We start from the raw sequence: 17,562 nt of genomic DNA, 5'->3' as shown, positions 1-17,562 counted from the left end.
GCCAGAAAAAAATACGAAAGTGATGTTGTTTTCATCTTAATATAAAATGATTCACTATTCTCATCACTGACCAAAAGTGGTTATTCATTATTAATAGATGATTTTCACTTTTCTTGCCACAGATCAGACATTCTGAATTGATTTTATAATATATTGTGGGTTTTTTTTTTTTTTTTAGACACAAACAGACATCAAGAATCAGCATATGAATCTCAACAATGGTGACTTGCTTCATGCTGCAATGCATGCTGGGAGCCATGAGTTTTATACTATGCTGGCTCCCAGAATGCATTATGGCATGAAGCATGTCACCATTCACATGCTGAATCTTGATGTCTGTGTGTGTGTCTAACGAATTCCGTCCCATAATTAAAAAATCAAAATTCAGAATGTCTGATCTGTGAAAGTATTTTTGGTAAATATATAATATATTAATAACAAATAACCACTTTTGGTCATGGATAAGATTAGTGAATTATTCTACTTTACGATGATGAAAACTACATCACCTGATCAATAACAAATGATGTGTTTTGGTAAACACTGTTACAAAGATCACAAACTCACATAAAAAGACAAGAGTCAAACTGCCCATTTAAATAAATCACTTATCACCATAATGGTGACCATTATAGTTGGATAGTTGGAATTTGTGCTTTGATAAATTTAACCCATCCAAGTGCACACACACAGTAGTGAACACACACCGTGAACACACACCCAGAGCAGTGGGCAGCCATATCGGGGAGCAGTTGGGAGTTCGAGCCTTGCTCAAGGGTCTCACCTCAGTCGTGGTATTGAGGGTAGACTCTCTAACCATTAGGCGACAACTGCCCCTACATCTAAACCGTTGTTAATTCTCAAAAATAACTTCTGTAGACGACCAAAATAAAGTTAATCTGGTTAGTAATAAGTGAAGCTGGTAATGCTGTTTGTGGAGTTGATATCTAGAAAGATTTGATGTTTTCTTTTAGCTATCTTTCATTTAATACTGTGACTGGGTGTCTTCTTTTCTGTTCTTGTTTCTCTTTCTTTCAATGATTCTGCTCATTATCATCAGGTGTCACAACTAATGATCCATCATAACTTAAATATCTCAATAACTTTAATGCTGATTCAGTGACTTTTCATTTAACACTTTTTTTGCTGTGGATTCTTTTCACATACTTTTTTTATGAAAACTGAATTCAGACACATTACTCTTTTCACATACTTTTTTTTTTGCCTAAAGAAGGGCATATTCATATGCAAACCAGGTTTAAAATCTATATTGTGATAATGCCACAGGTTGCTAAATAGAGCGGTGAATAGTTTACAACACATTTAATACAAATACTTTTTCTGTGGTATATAGTCCTATTATTATTTGGGAGCATTTGCATTTGAAATGGGCACACTGTACTATAAATATGATTTTGCTGGCTAACTTATAGAATGGTAAAACCTTGCCAGCATTTCTTTGACCTTTTGCAGTTTTAAATGTGTTCTTGCATTGGAAACTCAGTCTCTCTTCCTCAATTGATTTTTTCCTATAATGTGTGTCACTAAACTATTGATCTTTTGTTTTGTTCCCTTTGACCATTACAAGGATAATCCATTTGCTTAGTGGAACAAGGTGACAGAGTAGTCTAGTTTGTGAAACTGCAGGAGGGAATAAAGAAATCCTGGGGTTCTTTTGTTTGGCAACCCTTAGACCTTGAGAAAGAAAGCAATGTACAATAGTAGTGCAAACAAATATACTGGTGACTGAAATTCACCATATGTACGACAGGCCATCGGTGTGAGCTTTCAACAGCATGTGGATCCAACAATAACTGTAGCAAGTCCTTTGAATGGTGTGTTGAACTGACTAATGTCTTGAGATGAGTAAATGGGAATACTGTTCGACAGCTTGGTCTTTTTGGATTTATTTTCTTCTTCTTCGGTGATGTATGTATATGATCATTTGAAACAAGATTACAGCAGCAGTGTAAATGAAATTGGTCCAAGTATGTGCTTGTGGAACGTATCATAGCAATCTGCAGTTTACAATGATAATCGTCGCAGCACTGTATCGATCTGTTGGAGTGATGAAGAGAGAGAGCCAAACAAAGCAGGTTTGGAAGAACTCTCCAAAGACATCTTTGCACAATAACTGTTTGCTTTTATGTACCACTTTTATTTCTGAGGACATTTCTGAACAGAGAGCGGAGATAAAGCACAAGCTTTGGGCTTATTGCCTGGTTTGAGAGGAGATACTTATACTGATCTCAGCGTGAGCAGCACACCTAGCAAAGACAAGAGGGAACAGAACAAAGAACACTGCAGCTTAAAGACTGATTATGGTTTCTGTTACCAGCAGATAAAAGCTTATTCCACAACTATAGGGCACACAACCAACAAAAAGTAATTTTATCACATAGCAGTTTTATAGTACAGTCAGCGTGACTGTGTTAGCGATTGTTGCAAAATTCAAAAACGTTATATTTATCGTCCTTGATGTGGAACTTCATGAGTTACTCATAAATTGAAAAGGAGCTTATTCTTGTCATGATTCCCTGTGTCTCGGTTTCATGGACCTTTTTTTTTTTTTGATATTCTGTTTTGGTGTCCTATGTCTTCCCCGGGGTCTCCTCCCGGTGGGACTTGCCCGGAACACCTCCCTGGGAAGGCGTCCAGGAGCCATCCAAAATAGATGCCCATGCCACCTCAACTGGCTCCTCTCGATTTGGAGGAGCAGCGGCTCTACTCTGAGCTCCAAGCTTCTCACCCTATCTCGTAGGGAGCGCCCAGCCACCCTGCGGAGAAAGCTCATTTCGGCCGCCTGTATCCGGGATCTTTTCCTTTCAGTCATGACCCACAGCTAATGACCATAGGTGAGAGTAGGAACTTAGATCAACCGGTAAATCGACAGCTCAGCTCCTTCTTCACCACGACAGACCGGTACATCGACTGCATTACTGCAGAAGCTGCACCGATCCGATTATGTATCCCGGCTGGCCTGGGAACGCCTCAGTGTTCCCCCGGTAGAGCTGGAGGAAGTGTCTAGGGAGAGGGAAGTCTGGGCGTCTCTGCTTAGACTGTTGCCCCCACGACTCGGCCCCGGGATAAGCGGAAGATGATGGATAGCTGGATGGATGGATGTTGTCTTGGTGTGATTTTTCCCACCCAAACCAGTTTAGCAGAAACTCCGCCCTGCAGCCGATTCTTAAGATTGTATTGGTCATTTCAATCACAGTACTGATTGCCTACCAAACACTGATCTGTGAATCTAACCTGGGGGGTATTCCAGAAAGCAGGTTATGTGACATACCTGGGTATATTTAAGAGTAAGTAAGCAGATAACCTCATCTTTCGGTTCCAAAAACGGAGGTCAATTTCAGGGAATGTAAGTAGCCATAGCAATCCAAGGAGGTTATGTTCCAGGGTTAGTTTGCTTAAGAGGTATTCAGATGCATGTTATATAATAAATATAGTTATATCAATATAACTAAATGTGTTATATAGTTACAGTTATACAATATACAATATTATATATTAATTCTAAAGCACAATTACAACAAGGTAATGTTTAAATGTTAATTCAATTCAGATATATTTATTATTTATTTTATTGTCATCTCACACATGGATCTGCATTCAATTAATTAGCATCAAACAAACAATGTAGCTAATCCTTATTCTCAGTAAATAAAGATTACTCAAACAAAAAGGTCGAAAAAATGATTGCACAACCACCAAATAGGTGGCGATGTGCACTAAGTAGGTTATGAAAATCGCCATTAAACAAAAGAAGAAGAAGGAAGTAGAATGGCACTATCTGGCTCTGTCCCAAATGGCACCCTAAACCCTCACGGTCTTCCTACGAGTCCGCACTTTCATGATGTAACGCTGCTTTGACTGTCAGGAACAAGTCCGCTGCGGAATTAAATTAAATAGAGGGCAGGGTTTGAATTTAGCGCTTCTCCTCTCCATCTCTCGCTCATAGCAGACTAACGGTAGGAGGGGAGTGGTTAAGGATATCCAAACCCAAGCCGTTAATGGCTAAATGTATCATTACAAAAGTTCACAATGCTTCTGCAGGTGAAATATAATGTGGATAACATTGAATAATCTTTTCATCAGGTTAAATACTAATAATTGATCACTCAAACCCCTTTATGTAAACCTCTCTACTTAACCGCCGGACTCGCACATCCATCATGTTTGTAGTGCTTTAACACTTTTTATCCCCGTTTTCGAATCCTCGTCCATCTCGTAATGGGTTGTGGGCAATATCAGCCATTAGAGTGTGCATCGATCTGCACTTCCGGAAATAGTAGACATCTTTGGAATACTCTTTTCAACATACTACGATTTGGGACATACTAATTCTATTTTCGAATACTATTTAGTACAGATAATATGCGAATTGGGACGCAGCAAAACTCTGGGTTGGCTAAACTACTCTAGGATGTGTTTTAGGAACCAGCATACCTAGGTTTAGGTTAATCAACTAGAAGTTCAGGGTACAGTATATGTGATGGTAAGTTAACCTTGCTTTCTGGAATACCCTGGTCTGGAGCAGGTTTTCTTCGGTAAACCCAGAGTTTCTTTCGACCTCCTCCCCTTTTTAAAGCATCAGCAGTGTTTAAATACTTAATTTGTTCATTCATGCTGCACAAATGTTTTTCCTACTGAGTATTTTTTGTCTTATTTCAAGAATATTTCTTAAATTTTGTCTTATATTTCAAGAATTCAAGAAATTAAATCTAAAATCTAAAGTTAGCGCATTTTACTTAAAACAAGAAAAATTATCAGCCAGTGCGAGATCAGAAAAACAACTCTTATGCATACGTCACAGTCCTAAGCGCGTATCTCAGAACACTGCCTGTTTCTATAGCAACGGAGCTTCTAACGTCAGCTGCAGTGACGTGATGACTTTACTAATCAATGATTGGCTCTTTCATTTAGAAGGCGGGGCTTTTTTGCCATATTAGCCATTGCACTTTCTCCCATTCATAAGTAACCGGAGTGCACCATCTTCCTATATATAAAGTCTTTGACCCTGAATATAAGATGAACCCGTTTTTTCATATGTATTTCGATGTCTTATATTTGGACCAATATGGTATTTATCGTTCTTGGTGTGAACTGGCCTTTAGTGTGAACCAAGGAAGATAAAAATATGTTTCTAAATATAAAAGAATAGCGGAGTCCACAACACTGTAACGATAATTTTTTTTATCACTTTCGGAAAGTTTTTTTCCCCAGCTGATGAACGATGAAAACATTGACAACCAATCAGAATCCATCCTGCTTTAAAGAGCTTGAGCATTTAAAGTGGCAGACAACAAAACTACAGCACGTGCAGTAAAAAACAGAACATATCATGCTTTGGTGTCGACTCAACAAACGTTATAATTATTATATCCTTATAGTTATCGTTGTGGGTGTGAATGCGTCTGAAGTTGTGATAATCGTTCTAATTGTATGAAAATAGCAAAGTCCACACCACAGCTATAACGATAATGACAGGGGAATATACTTTGAATCACTTTTAAGATAGCTTTTACAGCTGATTAACGATAAAACAATTAATCCACCTGACTTTAAAGAACTCTATCTGCTTGCTGGTCTGGACGCTAATATTGTTCTAGTTATAGTTCTAGATATCGTTCTTGATGTGCTTTTATAATTTGAACTGAATTTAATGTAGAATTGGCATGCCAGAAAGAGGTATTTGCTGAATTACAATTCAAATAATTTTAACGTAACTTTGTTGCCAAAACAAATAATTACCTCATTTATTCAGACTAATTATGCCTATATACACTATATTGCCAAAAGTTTTGGGATGCCTGCCTTGATCCGAAGGGTTTAATATGGAGTTGGCCCACTCTCAGCTTCAACTCTCCTGGGAAGGCTTTCCGCAAAGTTTAGGAGTCTGTTCATGGGAATCTTTGACCATTCTTCTAAATGAAGAATTCACTGAGCTCCTGAGAGCGACCCATTCTTTCACAAATGTTTGAAGCGTCTGCATACCTAGGTGCTTGATTTTATACACCTGTGGCCATGGAAGTGATTGGAACACCTGAATTCAATGATTTGGAGGGGTGTCCCAATACTTTTGGCAATATAGTGTTCCTCATATGCCTTAAAAAAATCAAGGCTTCAAAAGGGGGTTTTAGCAAAATGCCATAGAATAACCCTTTTGGGTTCCACAAAGAACACAGACATTTTTTTCTTAGTGGGAAGAATATTTTAATAATCTAAAGAGCCCTTTTCCACTATAAAAAAACCTTTTGTGTAATGGAAAAATTCCATCAATGTTAAAGTTTCTTTATGGAATCACATATTCCAATAAAGAACCTTAATTTTCCTCATTATTTTCTTAGACACTTGCATTTTAGAGAGGCATACTTAGTCATTGTTATAAAAATCATAATATATTGAGTATTTGCAGGAACATTTGTTTTGTAAATATGATATTATAATATAATTTAATAGTATAATATAAATAATTAATAATCAATTAATTTCTGTATCAACTAATGTTTTTGGAAATATCCTATATATATTTTTATACTGTGTAATACATGCAAAATAAATAAGTGTAGCTATTAAAAACTGCTATTAACAACAGTTACATAAATCCCTTTGAATTTTATTTAATTTGAATCTAACACAAATTATGAGTTATAATCAGCATCCTGTTTGGGAGTTTCAACTCATTTTGAATTCAGAAATGGAATAGGAATATAAAACCTTAATGGTGCACCACACTGTCAGTCACACTTGAGAATGCATGCTATACTCAATACTGGTCATTTATTAAAAACCGTACAGTATCTAAAATTGCTATCTTGGAGTGAGAAATAAGAACACAGTTCTGAAGGCGTGGACTGAGAGACCATGATAATGTATTATTTCAAACATTGAATGTTATAAGAGATTTCAGTCCGTACCTCAGAGACCAAAGTCTTTGCTGCAGTTCTATTATGATCTTAATCCTAACTCTGCCTTTTTGAGTATTACACCTGTTAATTATTCTATTTCCAATGCTAGACTCTGCAGGATCACAGATTGAACCGCTACCAATGTCCCCTGACTGTAAAGTGCCAGCAAACAACCGGTGCATTTCAATGTTCTCAAAGACTCCGTAAGAGAGCTGTTGTGTTATAGATTTTGGTCAGAGCTGCATGTCTGAAACACTTTACAGTTAAATTGAGGAAGGTCAAGCAGTCTCGCTGTCTCAGTTCTACACATTGTGTTCCGTACAGATGACTCCCATTAGAGGTAATGACACGACCATTCACAAAGGACAGGGATCCAGAATCTGCTTCTTGTGAGTGATAAGGACACATTAAGAAGCGTTTGAAATAGAAATGACAAATGATAGATGAAATTTAATAGGCTGGGTAGGTGCCTGAAAGAGGACGTTAGGAACAAAAGAAGTAAACATTTTTTTCAATGCATTTTGTTTTTTAATTCCTGCAGCAATGGCCATTCTTAAATCTGCTGATATTATTCAACGGCTTTTAATTGCTGAATTTTAAATAGTTTATCCACATTTAAAATGCAATGAATTGTATAATTAAAATAGCTTAGAATGTAAATCAGTGGGCTGGAAAGGCAGTAGGTAATTAAACAGTTTTCCTAGTGGAATAAAGTCCAATTGTCTCAGAAAAAAAAAAAAAAAAAAACAAAGTGAAGAAAAATATGTTGAACAGGAAGAAAACATGTTTTGGTGTGTTTCTTGGAGCATAATTTGAGTCAGTAAAATAGCTTGCATATGCAAGTATGGTTATCTGGTAAAATCATCATCCCATCATTATTGTAATAATTTTAAAGATGCACGCAATTGTTTCCTAATTAAAAAAATCCCAACGGAAATGAATAGGAAACTTTTGAAGACCGTCATATCAGTAGCTAATAAAAGCTGTTTTATTTTACATGCATGGATCAGGTCCCTCAAGGGGGGCTTTCATGTGGCTATAGCTCTGCTCTAGATGAGATGAGATTGGCTTGCGATCACGTGACCAGCCCAAAACTATTAGTTTGTTCTCTGCAACCCATTTGATTCATTCTCATAGCAAACGTCACACTACAGCATTATTCACAATCAATTTCTCAAGTGCTGTAATGTTTACACTTTGATGGAGTGTCTGCGAGCTTCATGTAGTTTCCTCTGAGAACATAGTCTGCTTTGTGGTCGGAAGTTGCAATTAAGATTTAGCAGATGGAAGCCTCACAATTAGATGGGAGTGGTAATCAATTTCTGCCATTTACTGGGACTGGGACTGGGATGTTGCCACGGAGAGAAAAGCCTGCGTTTCGAACAAGAACCGTAACGTGATATCAATTCTGCTCCCCTTCAGTATGCATAGCTGTGCATGTGAACCATTTCTGAGTGCTCTTGCACCGCACGAACCTGGACGAAATACATTACCACACAAAAGGAGATGCAATCTGAAGCGACATTGCACTTTTTTTTGACCATGTCTATCAAAATAGCCATTTAAATGCCTATTATCAAACCATAACAACATATGCTTTTGTGTTCATTGCTGTGCATTCAGCATATTGATTTCCAATTACACCATTTACAGGATGAGTATTGCCAGAGTAAAGGACCATCATGTTATCTGAGGCACATATGGCGTGTGAATTGTGCATGCGTGCATCTGTGTGTGTCCACTGTTGATGAGCAGATGTTTATGCTGATGAGAAGGGCTTTGGGAATCTGGCTATAGCTCTGCTCTAGATGAGATGAGATTGGCATAGCTTTCTCATCCTTCCACTCAAGTCTCCTGCAGGCCACTTGATGCCGTAGACAAGAGCATGCCAGCATTGAATTCTACGGCGGTGTGAATGAGGGAGTGCAAGATGAATGGCCGCCCACCGAGGAGTTGGTTTTCACCTTGAACATCTCATCACTCTTCCTGACTAATCCTCTGCACTGCTTCACTCAGGAAGAGCCAGGTGGCGCTTATTCAGTGACACATGGGAACATGGGATATGTCGAGAGTCGACCACGCATATATCACCCGCCTTCAGTTTAACAGGCCTCTGCGTGCTCCTATATCCCACTGAGGTAATTCAACTCTGGAAAATATTGCCATCCTCCATATTGTCAGAATGTAACAACTGTACCTTTCTTTTTGCATTAGAAACCTCTTTCCACTCTCCAGTGTGGATCCTCATGTGTTTCGTAAGGTGTGATGAACGCATGAAACTCTTCCCACATTGATGGCATACATATGAACTCTCCCATGAATCTCAATAATATGTTTGTATGTGAAGCTCTTCCCACAATGATCACATGTGAATGGCTTCTGAAAAGAGGCAAATTGGATTCGAACCTGTTTAATTACAATTACACTGCTTGCACACAGGACGTTGGCGCTTGACGGTGGGTGTGTCTGAAACTTGTTGCTAATGCGACCGTCATAGTGACAACAGCCAATCACAATATTTGTTTGGTGTTGCATGAACGCTATTGGCTAGCGTCTGCGCTAGGGTTTTTGCACAGGTGATCTGACTGGCTGACGCCTGCATTGGCACTTGAAAAGTTCAACTTTCAACTTTCACTTTTCAGAAGTTGAAAAGTTTTCAACTTCTGCCACCAGCAATGCCAGTGACGCAACGCAACGTAACCCACAATTCAATTCGGCAATATATGACGTCACCCATTCAAAGTAAATGAGAAGCGTTAATGCAGATGCCCCGTGTGAATGCACTGTTACATGTCGGAGCAAACACTTTAGAAGAAATAGGCTAGTTATCTATTAAAATCATAATCCCAAGATACATGCAATTCTTTCCTCTTTAGTCAAAGTCTTGTTATTACATGTCAGAGAATATTTAAACTTTTATGCTGCGTTCACACCAAACGCGAATAGAGCGTCAGGAGCGAGTGAGTTCAATGTTAAGTCTATGGAAAGGCGCGTCAACGCGTTTCCGCCTCATTCGCGCGTCCAGTTCTCGCGAAGGACGCGAATTGAGCTTCTTGCGCGATACGCGCTTTATGCACGAGTGGTGCTTTTTGTGCATTCACGCGTTTGAAGCGAATTCGCGCCTGACGCCCGAGGTGAAAAATCTAATCTTTGCCATCATTTCGCGCCGCGTTAACCAATCAGGAGCCTGCTTGCTGCTGTCACGTGGTAAAGTGACGTGATGAGAAACCCTGCATAATTTAAAAATACTACTATTGTGTCACAAAATGTAGTTTTAAGACTTTTTCAGATGGGAATGTAGTTGTTTAAAGCTCAAATCTGTGGTTTATTTATAAAGAGAGCGCCTATTTTAAAAAATAATCTTGTGTTTTTGGAGTTGTGAGATCCAGGTGATCACCGGGCACTCAGCGCTCATAACCCCGGCGAGAGCAGCCTTTCCTTGGCCAGTCCTTCTGCCGTCTGCCGCTGGCTCTGAGGTCCTGTAGTGGTTCGTTTTGTGTGGATCTAACGGGCGATCTTTGGTGTCATAACTCTATAATTTATTGTCTGCCAAATTGTTTTGACTGAGGGCAAAGAGAAGTTTCATAACTTTACTTTTTAAGGATATTTAAATATACATGCAGTGAAGATAATGTAGGAGTTGCCTGGACCACATTTGTGTGACTATTAATGTTTAATATATACAGTATTTTTAATGAAAATGAAAAGAGGCAGTGTTGTTTTATGACATATTTCTCCTGGAGCGCCTTGAACGCGCGTCTATTTCGCTTCAAACGCTCAATTTATATGCGCGTCCAATTCACTGTGGACGCGCGAATGGATTCAAAATGTTCACGCGTCAAACTAGACGCGGTAGACACGATTTTGACACTCTATTTGCGTTTGGTGTGAACGCAGTATTATAATGTAACTCTTTGAACGGTGTGTGTGTGTTTGGATGCACTTTAAAATGTTAATCATTTTGATGGAAATCATAGAAGGAAATAGAATTTAACACTGTTTATTGTAATTTACCTCACTATATATAGTGAAAAAGTATATTGGGAAAAATATGTTTACTCTATAATACTGTAAAACAATGTTTTAGGAAGTAAAATGTATGAATAACCATATATATTTTTGGTTAAAATCTATAATAAATAATGGGTGAAAAACAGAAAAAGACATCCTCTCCCAGTGTGATTACCACAGAATTTCTGGCAACTACACTTCTAAACTTAACTCTTTCCCCGCCAACGTTTTTTTTCTTTTTTCGCAAGCCAGTGCAAGCAAATTTGATTTAGATTTTCACCAAACTTGAATGGTCTAAAGTACCAGTCCGGTGACGTAGTACTGTGCGTGACTTTCCAGTTCCCGCTGGATTTCAACCTCTGTATATAAGCTTAATAAAGCCAGAACCTCGTTGTCGCTCCATCTGTCATATTTTTTTAAACTATATTGATGATTCGAATAGCAAACAACTCTTACTGCACACACCGCAACAGACTTTTAAAAATGGTGGTTGAAATAAAATGCTGCGTGAAGTCAACCAATCAGCATGTTCAGCATCCAAGTCCTACCCCAGAATGTTCCTGAACTTTGAAAAAGTACTTCCTCATGAGCAGGGACTTTCTGAGGGGGAAATTTTTACCTGGAACATCATTTAGACCCAAAGTGCCTATAGCTCCTGGGCAAAGTTCCTGCAGTGGAATGCAGCTTTTGTTGAATCTGAACATACAATACATCAAAAGCCTCTTCCTGGGTTCAACGTGTCATTCAGTAACGTTAGGCAGTTTTGATTTATTTGCTGTTTAATGATGATGATTGCGTTATTTTAGATGTGCATAAGCAATGCTTCCATCACTTGTTTCTGTAAAATATATACAGTAACAGTGAAAACATGGACAATTCTGTCAATGGAGGGGAAAGAGTTAAAATAATGTTTTTTTTACAGCAAAGCAAAAACAGATTTGTGCAGAAACTAACATAACATATGTGTTGAACCCAGTGAAGATGTGTTTTACTTAGTTTTGGACTTTTTTTTAAAATCCAAAAATAAATCAGGAACTGACTTGAGCTGAAAAAAATCACACATCACTTACATGAGCACCAAGACTCAGTGTGCAGTGAAAGTGTGCAAACTACTAGGCCACGCCTCCAACCTCTTACACATTCTTACTGAGAGAAAAATTTCTCTTTTCTCCTCACATGCTTCATCGTCTGTTCAATTTTCTTCTTCCTTCATTTTTTTTTAATCTGCGTTCAACAAGGAGAGATAAAGTCAAGACGGGAATGCACATAGTCGAAGTTTTCATGGTGACTGTACAGCACCTAAAAAACTGCCTGGAACCATCATTGGTATTCCAGAAGGGCTGAAAATGGTTTTCTGCAGTCCATCTCTGGTGGTCTCTCGATTTTTTAATATTTTTTTTCGCCCTTTTCTATTCTTCATTCTATCAGTTGAGAGCAGGGGAGGCGCGGAGGAAGTGTGCTTAAAAGGAAATCCTCTCTGCTTTGTGGCAGAAGTCACAGTCTCAGGCTGGCTGACGGAATGACAGGACAAAGCAGATATCCAGAGCGTGTCCCTTACCACGCCAATTGCAGCAACTTTGCGGCGCTCCGTGTCATCGCATTTGCGAGTGCAGCGTGGTGTGACAGTAGAAAGATGAGTGTCTGCGGTGTCTACCTTTTTTCCAATCATATAGTAGATAGGGTGAATACAAAGCTCTGCAGCGTCTGAAATCCAGGCAGAGTGAAACTGCTGAATTTGAGCTTGGGAGAGCAGAAGGTAATGTTTTCCCCCAAAAACTCTGAGGGTAACTTATCTCAGCCACCAAAATTGATAGAACCTAGACCGGCCCCCACCGCTGCATGGGCGGCAGTGATTTCTTCTAAAGTTGTCTAAACTCAGCAAGACTTTAGTACAATGAGCAGCAGGCGTACGTTTGGTCTTGAAGGCCAGTGTGTGTGAACTGCAATGTGGCTGATACACTTTTTGGCAGGGCACTTTGGGTCTGAGCAAGTGTGGAGTGCTGATAACAGGCAAAGTAGCTGCCAATCGAAGATTGCACGATTAATCCAGATGAAAAGAGAACTGTGGATGGTAGTGGACGACGTAGAGCGGGGCCTCAATCAGTTGGAGGCGATAGTTTAAGCTCTCAACTGGTGGGATGAGATAGCGACAGCAGTAATAAACAATGCTACATTCTAATAATTCAATAAAAATAAAAATAAAATAAAATGTCAATTATAAGCCTACCTGGTGGCAGAAAATGACAGTTCTGCAGTGGCACTCGATGGAAGCTATGTAATAAAACAATACAAAGGTAATTTTGAGTTTATATCTTACAATTTTGACTTTTTATCTCGCATGTCCGAGTTTATATTTCACAATTCTAAGAAGAAATATCAGAATGGCAAGATATAAACTCAATATTTTCTTTGAGTCTTTCTCCTCAGAATTCCCCTCAGAATTGTGGGTTTATATCCTCAATTATGACCTATCCCCCTCAGAATTGTGATGTTAACTTGCAATTGCAAGAAAAAAAGTCAGAATAGAGAGACAGGCCTAAAAATTTTATTTTTAAATGTTACCTTTATAAAATGTTGTAGGTTAATATTAGTAAATATTATTTCATGCTGTAAAGCTATTATGCCAAAACGGTAAAGCTATTATGCACCTATGAGCTGCATATGTGCATATTATGTAGATCTATTGTTTACATCAAATCCATGCTTTAATAGTAGACTAATCATTGCAGGTTTCAGGTTTCATCAGTCCAGTCTGTGGCTTGCAACCATAAATGTCTGTGTTTAGCTTCACAGAGCATCTTCGAAGACGGTATTCTATAATGAAGACTATCATTTTCTTAAAGCACTAGTTCACTTCAAAATGAAAATTTCCTGATAATTTACTCACCCCCATCTCATCCAAGATGTTCATATCTTTCTTTCTTCAGTCGAAAAGAAATTACGTTTTTTGAGAAAAACGTTCCAGGATTTTTCTCCACATAATGGATTTCAATAGCAAACAATGGGTTGAAGGTCCAAATCAATGCAGTTTCAAAGGGCTTCAGAGGCTCTACACCCCAGCTCTACACCCCAGTCTTATCTAATTCAAGAAACAATTAAAATGTATATACTTTTTAACCACGAATGCTCAACTTTGATGTTGTGTTTCTTCACGACATATGACGTCATCACGTCGGAAAGGTTGCGGCCGTGACGTACGTGGAAGTGTTTAAACGAACATGCAAAGACTAAATCAAACACCCTTTACAAAAATAAAGGTAAAACAACGATGATGGACAATTTAAAAGGTGGAGGAGAACATTAGCTGGAGTTTTTCGGCACTGGATCGGTACTTCCACGTACGTCACGGATATGACCAATCCAACGTGATGGCGTCATACGTCGTGAAGAAGAACAACACAGAAGCCGCGCATTTGAAGATAACAAGTATATAATTTTTTTTTATTTTTATAAAATGATTTCACTAGATCAGACCCTATTCCTCGGCTGGGATCGTGTAGAGCCTCTGAAGCCCTTCGAAGCCCTTTGAAACTGCATTGATTTGGACCTTCAACCCGTTGGTTGCAATTGAAATCCCATAGGGGGGGGGGGTCCTGGAATGTTTTCCTCAAAAAACGTAATTTCTTTTCAACTGAAGAAAGAAAGAAAGACATTAACATCTTGGATGAGATGGGGCTGAGTAAATTATCAGAAAATGTTCATTTTGATGTGGACTAATCCTTTAAGCCCCATGTTCAGTACACATTTCTTTAAATGACTGAAACAATTAAAATAGTCAAAAAATTATCAAAGAATAGTCCAAAAAGGTGTGGGAGTGACTATCAAGCACCATTTGAAGGTGGAAGGTGGTCAGAGGAGCACATGGTGTGAGAAGGCGGCAAGATTATTTGCTTTAATAATCGTATTTAAAATAACATGAACTTTACTATTAAAGGGTTAGTTCACCCAAAAATGAAAATTCTGTCATTAATTACTCACCCTCATGTCGTTCGACACCCGTAAGACCTCCGTTCATATTTGGAACACAAATTAAGATATTTTAGTTGAAAACTGATGGCTGAGAAAGGCTTCAGATAGGTCTCCATTGGCATTCAGTACATTGACACTCATGTACCCATAAAAGGCACTTAAAACGTTGTTACAAAGTCCATCTCACCACAGTGACTCTACAATAATTTTACGATGCGACGACACTAGTTTTTGTGCGCAAAAAAAAATAAAAAAAACAACTTCATCCAACTTGTTCTTGTCTTCCGTGTGTGCCTCCACGACGCATGCGCGAGAATATGACGCAGATCCGGCGTTCGGACACATGACCCAGAAGCGATTTGTTTACAAGCAGAGGAAGACACGCGTATCTAAGCTGTTGGATTCTACATTGATCGTGCTTTAGGTCTCGGCGTAGTTCTCAAAATGGGACTAAAGTGTACATTTCATGGATTCCCGAACCCCGGCGCTACGTCATATTCTCGCGCATGCGTCGTGGAGGCACACACGGAAGACAAGAACAAGTTGGATAAAGGTGTTATTTAGATTTTTTTTTGCGCACAAAAACTATTGTCGTCGCATCGTAAAATTATTGTAGAGCCACTGTGGTGAGATGGACATTGTAACAACGTTTTTAGTGCCTTTTATGGGTCTTGGGAGTGTAAATGTACTGAATGCCAATGGAGGCCTATCTGAAGCCTTTCTCAGCCATCAGCTTTCAACAAAAATATCTTCATTTGTGTGTGGGAATATGAACGGAGGTCTTACGGGCAGAGGTGGGTAGTAACGAATTACATTTACTTCGTTACATTTACTTGAGTACATTTTTTGGGTAACTTGTACTTTTAGAGTAGATTTAAAGATGGGTACTTTTACTCTTACTCAAGTAAATTTCTTGTGAAAAAACTGTACTTTTACTTAGTTACATTCGGTGGCGTTCCTCCGTTACTGTCAAATGGTAATAATTATATTATATATATTAAAATAAGTGAATATGACTTTCGCAAGTCTCGCGAAACGTTGGAGAGGCTGCTTCGCGAGAGGTTGCTACGCATCACCCGCTTATAATTAGCGCGCGTTTAGTCGGAAGATGTGTGTGAGCTACGGGAGGCAGATTGCCCGTGGCCTCAAGTTCAGTCTATGTTTTCACTCCAAGATGTCAAAAAGAATAGTTTCATAATGCGATGCATGTTGTGTGCACCAAAACGAACTGACATCTCTCAGCATACAATAATTCCACCCTGAAAAGAACATGTAGCGGTAAGTGTCACAATGATGCCTATATTTGAACACTATTAACGGTCATTTGGTAACTATGGGGAATTTTCCCTTATTATAATACTATTTCACACACTGTCCGAGTGTTTTCCTCATATGCGCTCTTGTGCAAGCAATGAATCGTTTGAATCCTCCAAACAACACACGTCCACGAACAAACGTTCTCATCTTCACATTTACATATCCTTTTCTTCACAAAACGAAACAAATTGAATAGCCTAATGTGACGTCTTGCATTTATACACAAATCCGGACAGACACCTGTCTGAAGTGTAGAAAATACATACAAATAAAAACGGTATTGTATTTTATTCCTACCTAAAGAATAGCCTATATACTTATACAAATATAAGAACAAAGTATGTTTTAAAAAGAGCTCTAGTTAGCCCAGCACACCATTAATTTACACTGTTTAACCATTAATCTCACACACACACACACACACACACACACACACACACACACACACACACACACACACACACACACACACACACACACACACACACACACACACACACACACACACACACACACACACACACACACACACACACACACACACACACATATATATATATATATTATATATATATAAGGTTCATTAGCTTACATTAGTTAACATGAACTAATAATGAACTGCACTTATAAAGCACTTATTTATCTTTATGTTAATTTAAACATTTACTAATGCATTATTAAAATATTGTTAACATTAGTCAATGCACTGTGAACTAACATGAATAAACCATGAACAGCTGGATTTTTATGAACTAACGTTGAAAAAGATTAACTAATGCTGAACAGAGGTGTTGTTCATGGTTAGTTCATGTTAACTAATACATTAACTAATGTTAACTAATACAACCTTATTGTAAAGTGTTACAGAGAGGTGTGTGAAAGCTCTCCAAGTAGCCTGAAATTCAGGGTTTTCGCTTATCAATCAGATCGAAAGTAACTAGTAACTAACTACTTGAGTAGTTTTCTCATCGAATACTTTTTTACTCTTACTCAAGTAAATATTACGATTGTTACTTTTACTTTTACTTGAGTAAATATTTCAGTAAGTACTTGTACTTTTACTTGAGTACAGATTTTGGCTACTCTACCCACCTCTGCTTACGGGTGTCGAACGACATGAGGGTGAGTAATTAATGACAGAATTTTCATTTTTGGGTGAACTAACCCTTTAAGTAAATATGTGTGTGGGAATGAAGGTGTAGAGAAGCCTTTATGAAGGTTTTATGAAGTTTTTTATTTTCATTTTGCATGTTCAGAAATTCAGTTTTTCTTTTCGTTGCCTCAGGCCAACATTGGTGATATGGGGTTCTTTCAAGGATGTTTTTGCATCCTTGAAAGTACCCCGGAT

Source organism: Gobio gobio, assembly GCF_949357685.1.
Source record: "Gobio gobio genome assembly, chromosome: 1".
NCBI lineage: Eukaryota > Metazoa > Chordata > Actinopteri > Cypriniformes > Gobionidae > Gobio > Gobio gobio.
This window is presented reverse-complemented; position numbering follows the sequence as displayed.